General features: G+C 39.9%; 1 protein-coding gene across 1 annotated transcript in view; it reads right to left on the bottom strand.

The window, feature by feature from the left end:
• The window catches only part of AP-1-2beta (adaptor protein complex 1/2, beta subunit), a 103,899-nt gene extending 96,252 nt beyond the window's left edge, over window positions 1-7,647 (bottom strand). Inside the window, exon 1 of the mRNA XM_071592684.1 lies at window positions 7,370-7,647. The gene's annotated coding sequence lies outside the window, so the exon portion shown is untranslated. The remainder of the gene's footprint in view (window positions 1-7,369) is intronic.
• Window positions 7,648-13,547: the final 5,900 nt, after the last annotated feature.

The following is a 13,547-nucleotide window of genomic DNA, read 5'->3' as shown; positions in this document are numbered from 1 at the left end:
GCCGCCGGATCGCCTCCCTCCCTTTGCATGGGGGCTTGGTGGACGGGAGGAGGGGGACGGCAGTGTCCCTCCCTCTCCCCACAGTGCTCGCTCCGTGCACCACACGTAGGAAAGGGAGAGAGGCGAGAAGACTGGTAGACTCGTCACGTGCTCCCTCTTCTAATTTTCTGTTCGGAGGCTTATCGCGGTCTTCAGCCGCTAACACTCGGGGCTAAACGAGAAAGTTGAACAGGACGGAGCCCGCGGGAGGCGTAAATTTGGTTCCTGCTGCGAGATAAACACGTACAAGTGATTTCCCTGCTTGTTTTTGGGAAATACCCGGACCACACCACTTAATGGAGTCGTCCATTGCTCTGATCATTCCGATTTGGGAGGTGACTTCGCTTCTCAAATACCATTCGGAAAGATCGACTACAATTATTTTAGGAGAAAATATGTTCGAATTTTATTTACGTGCCTCAATTACGACTCTTTGCTTAATTTTCAATGATCGCTTGGAGCTGTGGTTCTTCAATCTGGGGTGTAAGAATTGGCATGTATTTGTTCTAAATGCCAAATTCGAACCTCATTGCCACATACTCCCGGTCCATGCTACACCACGGTAGATAGTTAATCGACGGAAGCGTATATTTAGAGAACAAAAGGGAGTCAAGGACACCGGTCTTTGCTCTAACACACCTAAAACAACAGTTGGCATCCATACGTTTGAAAAAGTATGCCGAATGGCTGAGTCGTTTCTTATTCTGGACCAGCACCGTTGGAACGGATAAAGTAAAATAAAGGGTCGCCTACGAGAAATAGCATAAAATAAAACCATTGAAAGTGAAAAATTATTTAATAACATGGGGGACCGATGTGGCTGTAAATTTAAATCCCTGTATTACTAAAAAAATACAATTCTAATCTATTTTTCACCGTCCAAATTATAATGGTAACTTCTGAGCTTAAACGGCTTTTTCCGCGGGCAGCAAATCTCCCGTTCATATTTCTCGTGGACGAGTGTGTTTTAATTTGGCTTATTCAATATTGATACACCAGACCGTCTGAATAGGTACGATGCCATTTCTACATCTCGAATAAAATGTCTATTTCAAGGGTAGATTTCACAGTCGTCTCAAGCCCGCTGTTTCACAGCAAAAGTTCCTGACCCGCGTGACCCACACCTTAGGAAGCTGTCCTTCCTGAAGGACGAAAGTTGGTCACCAGAACTCTCTAGGAGGCCGAAGGGGGATTAAGCAACTGCGGAAGAGAAAATAGGGATGGGGGAACCGAAGATGGAGGGCGAGAGCAAGGGAAAGGGAGGAAGCAGGAAACGCTTGACAAGCTAATGCAGCAGCGCTATTCTCGAGACGTCGCGACTAGAGAGGAGAATGAGTTGTTGAGTGTCTTGATGACTTACCAATCAGTAGAAGTCATGGAGAACGCACTGGTGTCCCTTCCTATGTCCGTCATGATCATGGGAAATCATGAAGTAAAAAAAAAACCAATATATCTTTCCACTAAATTTTTAATCCAACTAGTTTCAACCAATCGGAGTCATCCTCAGGTCTGATGTAACGATGCGTAGAAACGGGTGGTATGAAAAAAATGTAATGGACAGATATATTGCTTTTTTCACTTCAGTAATAATTTTCCACTGAGTTAAGTCTGAAAACATCGAATTTTTGGAAAATCATATAATCATGAATGTACTACACCGTGATAATGTTAAGGTAATCAAACTGAAAACATCATTGAATATAATTACACCCACGACTGCTGGGTCTGAATGAAATATTACTTTTCTTTGTATGATACCTTGAATGAAGTGGTCGATTTAGGATATTTCTGGAGCACCCGGAGTTGTTGAGTTACCCCACAGTAGAACACCACCTCTTCTGTCAATGAACTATTAGAAACACCCTGTGATTTCATTATTTCGAGAAAAACATTCCGGAGGAGATGTTCATTCCTGTCCGGTTCCCCGAAGAGAGGTCACCAATACAATCGGTCAATCAATCTAGGCTTAAAATACGAAATGTAGCATCACCAAAGGCATTTGTAAGATAAGGGAATCTAACGGCAAACATTGAAGAAATGGGTTTGGAAATCTTAGGTGTAACTGAAATGAAATGGTGGGAAGGAGTCTTTTGGAGCGGAGGTACAAGTAAACTCTCAAGGAGGTTCCTCAAGGAGGAGAGTTTCCTTGTACGATCCTTCAGGAGGTTCGATCGTGACAGCAGGAGGTGCCATCTTACCTTAATGCCTGTCAACTTACTTCATGTATAAATGATGAGTGATGAAATAAATGTAATACTCATTCATGTGCTGTCCGTAAAAAGATGTGATGTGAACATACAGTTTTCAAGCACCCTGAAGTCCTTATTAATTTTCGAAACGTCCCCTCCAACTATATTTGAACAAGTTTTTTTGTGCCAATTTTTGGTACTATACGATTTCGACTGTTTTTTCCAAACATTTTTAACAAAGGCGGGTAGGTGCTGTTGTGTAAACGCTATTACAAATCTTATACATTGGTAATTTAGCAAATGATATCAGTTTTCCACGAGAGCGACATATACTTCTGCACCATAAATCCATAATTATTCTGGTAGTAGTCCTCCATTGCCATAAGAGGTCGCATAAAATCGTGGATTTACGATGCCAACGTCAAGACGTAATGGTTGTTCCATGGAAGATCAATTTATGCTGCGAAGAAGAAGCACATTTGCTCCGGCTAATTGAGGAAAGAATAGCTGCTGAGGATAATACCGTAGCCTGCGTGGACAAGGAACGAAACAACGGCCAAGGTTGAACTACAAAAGCAACGATGGCAGCGCAGGAAAATAAGTGGGAACAAGAGATGGGCATGAGAGAAAATTGCTTGACTGGCTACCCGACAGTTATGATACCCGAAATTGACAACCAGTGATGATTAAGACAAAAATAATTCATTTCATAGGAAAGGGAAATATAATTTGTTTATATCAGTGTTTTGCTCAATCGAAGATTATTAAGACTGTAACATCTCCCAAGACTCTTTCATGGCACAAATGACCTCAACTTTCGGTCGCCGCCCCTAATAACTACTACTCTATCGAGATCGAAAAAACAACAAAGAGTGAAGATGCGTTAATGGAAATGCAGAAATCGTTAACTTCCTTTATTTTTTACGGGAAGTAAACATCTTGTAAAACTATTAGAGTGTACCTCGCAATTATTCAAGAAATTATTGTATTCTCGCTTTAGTTCATCATGTCACTCTTTTCCTCAGGCTCGCGGACAAAAGAATTAGCAACTTGCACAAACCGTAGGATTCAGGGAACAGCCTTAGGGCAGAGAAGATTTCCATTCAGGCTCCGGAGAATTATATCGGTTCAACATTATATAGGTCGATTCCCCTTCAATTTAACTCGCGGTGCGATTGCTTCTCCGTGAAAAGGCCGTTTAGCGAATGATAATTAATGCATACCCATTCGCAACACTGCTCTCAAGAATGTCTCCCCAATGGCAATCCTTTGGCTTTAAAAGTATCTCTTTGAATGTAACAAGGTAGGTGACCTACGAGTGACTATCCTACGAGTGAGATTTACGTTTACTTGGGTGGACTTTTGCTACCCGAAGATAATCCTTTTAGGAGCTTGGCGACTTAAATTCGTTTTTGAATGACGCTCACTTCACATGTGATGCAGAAAATGTCACCCATTAAAACAGGACGTCGAGTGGAAGTGCCTCGTCATTGAGTATCCATAGTCCAAACAATGTCTGGTGCTGAGGGCCAACAATTTCACGCTTTAAAGCTTCTCTAACAAATTCATTTTCACATCAATCCGAAAACAGCACTTTGGTCTTTACATCGGACTTTTTAACAATTATATTACAATAGAAACAATTACAAGCACCCAACCCCTGGATGGAGAAAAACCCACCGAGGGCGGAAATTGAACCCGCGACCTCTGGGCAGGCCAGGACGTTACCCCGCCGCTACCGGGAACTTTAAAAACAGATTTAAATTATTATCTATTTCTCCAAATTACCATTTTGAGCCTATAAAATGGCCGATTTTTTTAGGAAATTTTAGTTCAAGAAAGAAAATGGTCGAAGTAGCAGGGAAACAATAAAAAGAATTGCGTTGGCCAAAGACGCTTTCCTTAGAAGGAAGGAATTGATGACAGAGACGTTGAGTAACGATGTTAAAAAAAAGACTCGTCAAACTTTGATATGGAGCGTAGCTATGTACGGTGCAGAAAAATGGTCACTGAAGCAGGATGACAGACGTAGAATGGAGGTTTTATAAATGTGGGTGAGGAGAAGGATGCAGAAGGTTAAGTAAACAGAAGGGAAAACAAAGGAGGAAGTACTAAGAGTGGATGGGGAAGCGAGGAAATTATCGGGAGAAATCCAAAGCAGGCAGGAAAGATGAATACAGGGTATTGATTGGGAATGGGATTTGGAACACTGTGATGAAGGAGAAAACGTTGGGCAACCGAGGAAGGGGCAGGAATAGGATAAGCATATTTGACGGAATGGAGGGATGAAGGAAATGTGCGGAATTGAAGAGGGGCTTACTGTAGGGCTGGAAGATGTCAGGTTATGCTTTGCTAGGAAAGGGAAGTAAATGTACGTATCATTGTATCGTTGTATAGGCTGTGCCCATCGAAAACCTACCTTAACCCGCAAAATACCAATTTAAGAAAGAATGGCACTCTATAGTAATAGTTCTAATGTAGGTGAAACTGTAACTTTAAGCTATCTGAAAGTGCCTTAAAACTCAGGCCATTTCAACGAATGTGAATGTCTTATAAAAAATCGGAGAAGTGAAGCAAATATTTTGTGCGTTAAGATAATACAGCTGCCATCTGAAGACTGAACACAAAATATCTTATTCGTCCATACCTTTCGAATGGATATATAGTTAGCTTTTAGGGGAGATAAAAAAATCATATCTATAGTCTTTCTGGACCTCGAGCTATACAAATTTGCGGAGACATCTAAAAACTCTAAACCTAAAAAATAAATATCGATTTAAATACAAATAAATAAGGTATACTTCAATGCTACATTTCAGTGACCTAATGCATTATTGTAAAGCTCGGCCATTTCACAAGGAATAGCAAATGATCCCCTGACGAGACAATTAAATATGGTACCACCACCTCAAGGTGGATTTAATTGAATATAAAATGGATCTTATTTACAGTAACGAAATAACAAGTAACGAGCCCAGAGAATGTATTCGAGCCAGTATTAGCCGTAGCTCATACTTTTACAGGAAACGTTGAAGACTTGAAATGAATGACATGATTTGGATTGGGACTAATGCAGACGAAGACTGGAGTTAGGAAACATTATTTGACTAACCGAAATATTTTTATCCATACTACCAAAATAAATGCCTTGACTACGATACCTGCACTAATTAAGGAAAAGAAATGGAATCTTGTTGGAAAAACGAGACTGCTAAACGTGAAATGTGAAAAACTTGAAACAAAATCCAGTTTTTAAGATGCATGCTCAACTACCGAAGAATGATTGGGCGATGTTTTGAATTACAAGTGATTTTTATTCGGCCCGATTGATTTCCATATCGATATTTCAGGAAAATTGCATCATTTCGCATTAATCATAAGGATCTACTTGTATGCCTTAATAAATCGTTATTATATTACAGATAATAACCTTCAAGCATAAATCTCAAACAATGCTATGACCAATTTGATAAAAGAACACTACTGATGCTGCAACAATCTGGATTTATTGTCACTTAGCTGTAAAAAAGAACAGAAAACCAAAGCGGAAAAAAGTCTCAGGCAAAATATGTGTGTGAAAAGCTAACCTTTAAGTGAGCATGGTTCACATAGCTTCGGGAAGGAAATGCAAATTAAATATCATACGTATTTATAGATCTGGGACCCACCGCTCGGATCATTTCTGAAAATTGTGCATCATCCGCCAAATCAGTGCTGAGTTGGAGAAATGAACACACTTTGGTTAAAACTTTGGTTAAAACCGGTTTTAGTAGCAATTAGATTAATTCAAAATAACCTTATTTTTTAGGAAGTTTCCACAATTTTGCACCAGTTCGTATATTTAATTATTATATTGCAACACAACAGTAATAGATTATTTCGGAAAAGTGGGCAAGGAAGGAAAATTTACAGAAATTACTTAGGTAAAAAGCATAATGAACTTAGTTGTATAATAACAGTTTCCGATGTGACTTGGTGGAAATCCTTCGTGATGAAAGAAGACACTTTGCTTTTCCACATAAAATAATTTATTTGCGGATGGGTTATAGTTTTGTTACAGTGTTACATCTTAAGAATGACGTATAGGGTCTGAAGATGCTACGATATAACGAAACCTAAGGTCGTAAATGAAACTTTTTATGTGGAAAAGCAGTGTCTTCTTTCATCAGTTACATAATGCATTATTTTTATTAAATTAATGAAGTTGCAACAGCAGCTATATTTATAATGATTTACAATGGACTACTTGAGAGTCTTTTGAGACAAGTTCTAACTGTGTGGGGTTCATGTGGAGCAACAAATCTTAAAAGAATTAAAATAAATTATAAATGAATATTAAAAATTATTCAATCTAGTCAATATAATGTAACTTAAGTGGCCACAGATGACGTACATTTGAAGGAGTTGAGTGATCCACCCATTGAAAAGTTATTCCAGCAATTGCTTAAAACAATGTTAATGATAAATGCAAAAAGAAAATGGTTTGTACTAAAAATCCAAAAATAAGAAAGGTGAATAAATGTGAAACAACAACATAATGCACGAAGTTAGGCTACGAAGAGTTCTAGCCCCAAGATTATTTAACTGTTTGATGGATAATTTAAACAAATAACCTGAAATTTATATGGGAAAAAAGAGAAATATTCAAGAGTGGTTATGAAAATGATTGTTTATGCTTGAAATGCTCAATTTTGATGCTTAAAAGGCATCAGTTGACCATCCAAGAATGGCTTAGAATGGGAGCTGAATTCATACGAGGCAGTCGATACTGATATAACTTCTACTGACGTTACTCTATGAAATATTTATTTACCATGTTAAGGCTACTGATAATAATAAAGGACTGCTGAATTCCAAGTAATTCAAGTAAAATACCGAAATGGAATAAATACCTACGACTCACGAAGGTAAATGCTTGTCAACAATCACGTAGAATTGACGGAAAAGTGATATTTATTGGATGACTTCCTCCAAGGAGGAGGATTTTGCCCCCATATGATCCGGTACCCTGGGGAGTCTTATTACAATTCCTTAATCTTTCACTGTGGTGGTACAGGTTGCGCAAATTCGGAAGATCCCACTCTTGAAACTACGGGTCAAAATCTTGTGCGGCCACCCATTATTTATGACACACTCCTTACCGGCGGAATCGGGGCCAGGTACCCGCTTCACCCGCGGGACTGGGCGACGCGATACGCAGGCGATCGACACATGAACAGATGAGGGATTCAGCCGTTGCGTCGCACTCCGTCCCAATTTAACGCGAAAAAGTGAAAACTTCCCGGGGAGGCGGGAAGATTACGCGGGCATGCAGGCGGAGATGGTAGAGCTTATTGGAGAGGGACTCCCTCGGGCTCAGACGGCGACATGAGGCCTTCCCACCTGCCGAATCTCTTCCTGGCGCTCTACGTGCTCTGCGCACCTTCGAAGGGCAACGAGGACGACCTTCGCAAGGCCTGCACGACCATCTTCCACGAGCCGGAGATCAACGGAGCGGCACTGCGGTTCAATTTCTCGTACGGCGACGGAGTGCGACCAAGGAGACAACTTCTCCCGGGTGAGACTGGTTTTACTTACTACCGGGGATGTTTTCGAGCATGGTTTCCGCCGGTTGGGTGGCACGACATGCGCGTGAGGTTCGAGGTTGCTCGCGGTTTTTCATATTGTGAGGACTGAGTCCTTGTGTCTGGTCTCTGTTGCCACAGATCGACGCAACCGTTTAACCATCCGGTTACTTGTCGGCCTGGGCAGAATACCATACGACAGATGAAAATCTCGTGCTGCTACAGTTACTCCCGAAATGCTCGTGGAGACACTCAGAGGAGGCGTCCAAAGATTAGAAAAGGAAGCTTAAAAGCGGTCTAAAAATGGGGCCAAAAATTGAATTTCACATCGTTATTATGATACTCTGTGGGATTAATTTGTACACTTTAATTTGACTATAGTATTCAACCCGAATGTTGGCTACCTAGATGTAGGTTGAGCTCACTTCGTATTTAAAATATAAAAATTCTCACTTAAAATATGGGGAATCAGCTCTAGGACGACCTCACTCTACGACAAATCACCGTCAACCAAAGCTGGGAGGAGATGTCAACCAGATTTGAACCCCTGCCCCCTGCCATCCACAAAGTTTCCATACTCTATCGTTGGATGATTATTTAAAATCGTTAAACGTGACCTTAGTGCCTCCCATTTTTATTATTACTCGACTAACCGGCGCTTTCTGAAAATTTAAAACCTAATGTTGAAAGGATTTCCCTTTTCATTATTCCCTACCTACTTAATTTTCTCAAAGAGAGCTTCGGGGAAACATACGCAAAAATTTCAAACCGAGGGAGAGATCAATAAAAACATCAGGGAACCCATCTTATAAATGCATGTGCCCCGCGGACTTACTAGTAAACTTGGCCCGAATAGTTGGAACTCCGTCTCGTGAGAGGGCTTAACTCGCAAATTTCATCATTCGGTCGTAAAATTCGCGCATATTACAGACATGACATCACAGATATGCCTGAACGTGCAAAAATGTGCATGCGTGGTAAATTTTCCCTTTGGAGAGATTTCTCTGCAGGCAGTCTGCGGCAGTGGACTCTTACGTGCGTGGCTGCATAATTAATAGTTTTCGTTCCTTAAGACTCATCTCAGGCTCTCTATTCTTCCCTATTCCTCGTAGCAGCACTTTAAGCCTTTTTTTTAACATATTGTGTGTTCGAATTTTAGTTTTAATCTATATGGTTTAGTTTAATCTGTATGGTTCAACCCAACTTTGAGGAACGTATTTTACGGATTGTTATGATTGGAAGAAATGTATATAGATTTGTGAAAACCATGCACGTCGGTAAACTACAATCAAGAATTGGATTTTTGCACTTTATTTAATTAAAACCAAAATGGTTTCGACAGAGTGAGCTAAACGAATTTTCAGGGAGAAATGAACAGCGTTGGAAACACAGTGCTGAAACTAGGGATGGTTTTCATTTAACATGCAGTATATGTGTAACAAAACTAATATGTCCGTTTCAGTTTTACTCAAATGACTATAAAAAGTAGTAGATACAATCGCTAAAAAATATTTAATTACTCAAGTAATATGGAAATGTTTTGTGTTTGAAAACAGTAGGTTTTGGGTCATAATTATTCCAGACGATGGTAACATATGACCGAGGTATATAATATAACCGAGACTTATATCGGATTCGCAATATGTGTCAATTTCTAAAATCTTTAAATTTTTTTTCCATTATTGTACTTAATGTTTCGATAATTCATTACGGCGAGCCGCATCAATCAGTTTCTTTACTTCCGTATTACGCTAATATGAAAATAATCCTACTTGAGAATTGAGCTCTTGCGAAAACCTTTGACTATATAAGGAGTAAAAGCTAAATCACTCGCGGTGTGTGATCATCTGAAAATATTTGGAAAATTATTTTTGAAATATTTGAAAACATAATTATTTTGAGGATACGCGTGTATCGAAACATCCTGTCGAATCGTCGAACAATTCTCAACCGCGCGGAAGCTAAATGTGTTATTTTGAAAAGAGCAATTGCAATTCTTACATTGATTTAATTTCAGAAAATATTTCAACCCTTTTAGCGGGTCTCTTTCTTTTCGTTAAAGTCAAAGGTATTTTAAAATTATAACGGTAACGTCAACGTGCTATTTTAAACTGCACTCCACCGTTTTTTTCATTAACGTTAACTCGCTGACCCTCGGCCATTTGGTTACAATCAATTTTTACCACAACTTTTGCGTTCAGAATTCGCCTTCAAACACATTATAAATCGATGGGACATCAGAATGGGGGAAAAAATAAATGTACGGACATGTTTAAGCAGAGCTCTATCGTTTTATACATTTAAGTTAGGCATCACATATTCAGTAAAAATATGAAGGTTGCATAGATATTTTAGGGTTAGACATCCCATAAATTCATTTTCTTAAGCGTTCCTTGGATAGCAGAATAACCAAAGCCTCTTCTTGAACTGGGAGGCTTGACGATCCGTGGTGAGTCTCGTGCGAAATATTAACATGGCTCTCGCTTTTATTTCTGTACGTCCTTAGGCAACGGTGGTGTTCTTCCCACCCCATGGCCTCCCGCGGGAATCCCGGCCCTGGTCCCGGGCCAACCGTCCGGCGGAGGAGGCCAGCCTTCAACCCCAGGGGACGGCAGACCTCCGCCCTTCTCTTGCTTCCTGGTGTTCGCGGTGGGACCGACCAAGGCGCGGGTTCGCGACACGCGCATCCTCGTCCAGGTGTCCGACCTCCGACTTCCACCGGGTTCGAAATGCGCCGGTCCCACCTCTGGAGACGCCGTGCGTGTCTACAGCGTCCTGCGCGGGAGGCTCTTCCTGGTGCGGGAGTAAGTATCGACTCCATTTGCCCCCCCCCCTCTAATCACCCCCGAAATAAGCTACCCCCCCCCCTTACTCCCTGAACGAAATGCACGTAGGGCCGGGTGGAAGGGTTGTGGCAGTCCCACACGAAGCGTTTGGTCAGGATCCCCTATGTTTTCATCTGTCATTTTTCGGTCGTCGCCCACGACATTACGGCGCCCCCTTCATCCAAGGTGACGTGTGGATAGAGATTGGTGAGATACCCTAATCCTCCATTTACTTTAATTTTTAATGATACAAAAGTTCATGAAGGTGAAAATAGGAAAGGGAGTGATAAAGATTAGGGTTATACGAGTATAAATATAAAAGTCAAATTCGGAACCAAGATGTTTCTTACAAGAAAACCTTTCACAAATGTGAAACTTCTTCGCAAATGAGTATACAAATATCAAAGTTCAGTTGAAATATAGTTCAAAATAAACCAAGATAATAAATTTTTCGAAAATTACCTCGATTGACGAATGAAATTCATTGCATTTTCCTTAGTGTCAATGGTAAAATCTTAATACATCAATGGCTTCATATGTTTCACGTTATTTTAAAACACTTGGGAGAAAAATTTCCACTCTGAAATTCTCTGTCTCCCCTCATTTGAAGTTTTGAATTATTTGCACCTACAAGATTTACCTTTAAGCGTTTGCTATCTTTAATTCAATGAGTACAATCACCAAAAAATGTTTTAATTGGTGAATTAAGGGCACCAAAAACAAAGTATTTCATAATTCCATTGTCTCACTTTGTCATGGAGACAGCGAGGACAGGTTGTATTTTTGTCTCATTTAGGGGAAAGTGTTTTTTATTAAAACTATTTTTAAATATTACACTTATGCCCATTAGAGATGTATCAAGAGTTTAAAGTAAATAATTAATGAGCATGGAACATAATCTTTCTTGCAGAAAAATCTTTTTCAAAATTACCAAATATTAAGGTAATTTTAAGATGTGGTGAAATGATTTTTTTCCGTGGTTGTAGCTAACCCCAGAACAGAGAAGTCTTTCTTTAAGGCTTAAGCCCTGAGATATACACACTTGCGCAGAAAGGGGAGGAGGGCAGTTCCTCTTCCTTCGCCATTCGGTTACCCACGAAGTTTTTGTGGGTTGAAAATCTTAATGTTCGAATGCTTACAACTTCAAAAAACATTTTAATAAAGATCACTGGTGAAATTATGAGTCATTCAATCATAATTATACAAACCATGTAAAAAATTGCTTAATTTCATTCTAAAGAGTTCATTACGGGGAATATATATTTGATAATATTTTAAGGAAAACATGCAGATCTCCCTTAAATATTCGACTCTACGGTTGGTTGGTCGCAGCTGGTCACAGCTCTCCATTCCTCCCTGTTACTTCCTATTTTATTCTCTGCGCGTGTTGCATCCGGTATACATCCTGTATTTCATTGGTAGCTCTACGTATTGTCATCGCGGTCTTTCTTGTTCCATTCGCCCTATTTTTCTATATTTCCCTCATATCTCCCACTATTCTATGTCAAACCTATTTCTTTGTAATTCTATCAACCCATATCACCTTCAGCATTCGTTTGTGGCATCATATTTCGAAGGAACAGTGCTACATTCCACTCGTACATACTCAGGAATTTCTTGTATTAGCGCAAATACATGCGGATGATAAACGGGAAAATAAGGGATTTTACCTTCCACACTTACTCCCCCTTTGCCCGCAACGTTTACGCCTTAAAAACGAATTTACTCGTAGAACCGATGGCACATGAGGAAACGTCATATGATAATAATACCCGGTAGTCTACCATTTAAGGTAGGTTTTTAAATGAACACAGACGATACAACGATACATTTATTTCCTCTTATAGCAAAATACTACCCGGATCCGACACTACCATAAACTTTTCCTTAATTCCGCATACTTCCTTCCTCCGTTTACTCCGTCCAACATCCCTATCCTTTGAATTGAGTAGCTCTGTATTCAACATCCAATTGCCAATCCAAATGCTCAGCATTTATCTTTTCTGACTCCTTTGGATTTCTCTCAACAATACCCTCTCTTCCCCCTCAATGCACTTACTCGTTTGTATTCCTACAGTCCATGTCAACTTTCCCATTCTTCTCCGCACTCACACCTCAAAAACCTCAACTCTACGCCTATCACTTTGCTCCGACTACCATGTTTCCGCGCCGTGCGATACCATGTTCCATATAAAAGTTTCAATTAGCCTTTTCTTAACATACTTACTCAACGTCCCTATCATCAATTCTTTCCTTCACGTGAAAGCCTCTTTGCCTAACGCAATTCTTCTTCTTACATCATTACTACTTCGACCATATTTGCCCAAATCATAGAAAACCGGGTGGATAGGTAAACTGTTCCATCTGTTCAAGTTTTTTCCTTCCGATTTCAACTTAGCTTCCCTCTATCCTGCAAAACTAATAGCCTTTGCTAACTTTAGATTGATCCTCATTCCATACCAATCACACTGCTTTTATAATACGCTCTGCAATGAATATATATCGTATCCCCTTAGATGATTGGCTGGCTAAAGCTTGATCAGCCATAAACCTAACTGATTGCATGAATTCCCCAACAACTTTCATTTCTATCTCCAGGTCTTCCCATGCCTTCTTTATCATATTCTCCACGTATAAGTTGAAAATCAAGGGTAATAATTGACACCTGCCGTAACTTGCCATTTCGACTCACCAATTGCCACACGCGCCAGAGACAGATACAGGTTGCGGATAAATCGCATGCCCCTCCTAATCCTACATACTCCTATTTTCTGCAATATTATCACATTAACCCTGAAATTTTAATACATTATACCATGAACATTTAGTAAAAAAACATCACAATTTACGGCAATGGATTTAAATGTAGAGTAGAGCAGACCCGGTTAACTTCTTACTCGGCCAATAGTCTGAATTTCGAATAGACATTG

Source organism: Hetaerina americana, unplaced genomic scaffold, assembly GCF_022747635.1.
Source record: "Hetaerina americana unplaced genomic scaffold, ioHetAmer1.1.p SCAF_5, whole genome shotgun sequence".
Taxonomy (NCBI): Eukaryota; Metazoa; Arthropoda; class Insecta; order Odonata; family Calopterygidae; genus Hetaerina; species Hetaerina americana.
This window is presented reverse-complemented; position numbering and strand designations above follow the sequence as displayed.